Source organism: Pongo abelii, chromosome 4, assembly GCF_028885655.2.
Source record: "Pongo abelii isolate AG06213 chromosome 4, NHGRI_mPonAbe1-v2.0_pri, whole genome shotgun sequence".
In the NCBI taxonomy this organism is placed as follows: domain Eukaryota; kingdom Metazoa; phylum Chordata; class Mammalia; order Primates; family Hominidae; genus Pongo; species Pongo abelii.
In genome coordinates, this window is record NC_071989.2 from 127,204,293 (window position 1) to 127,204,830 (window position 538).

The window sequence follows — 538 nt, forward strand, 5'->3', positions numbered from 1 at the left end:
GAGAAACTGTCACAAACAAGAGAAGCCAAAGAACACGAGATTAGCATATATAATGTGGTAACTTGGATGGAATCCTGGAACAGAAAGAGGACATTAGGTAAAAAGAAAGGACATCTGAATAAAGTACGGATTTTAGTTAACAATAATGTATTAATATTGCTCATAAAATATAATGATGTACAAGCCTAACATAAGATGTTTATAATAGAGAAACTGGATACTGGATATGTAGAAACTTTCTGTACTATCTTCACAATTTTTCTGCAAATCTAAAACCAATCTGAAAAATATTTATATTTTTAAAGAAGATAATTGTAGGCAGTTAAAACGTAAACTAAAACAAAAGTTATCTTCCATAATAGAAACATGAAATACTTAGGACTAATCCTAATAGGAAATTAACAAGACCTATGTGATGAAAAGACATAAAACTTCAGAGTGTGCTCACTTCAGCAGCACATATACAAAAATTGGAATGATACAGAGAAGATTAACATGGCCCCTGCACAAGGATGACATGAAGGAATTAAAAATTTTA

General features: G+C 30.5%; 1 pseudogene; it reads left to right on the forward strand.

Annotated features, from left to right (window-relative positions):
• The first annotated feature begins 440 nt into the window (after nucleotides 1-440).
• On the forward strand, nucleotides 441-538 carry LOC112133538 (U6 spliceosomal RNA; annotated as a pseudogene).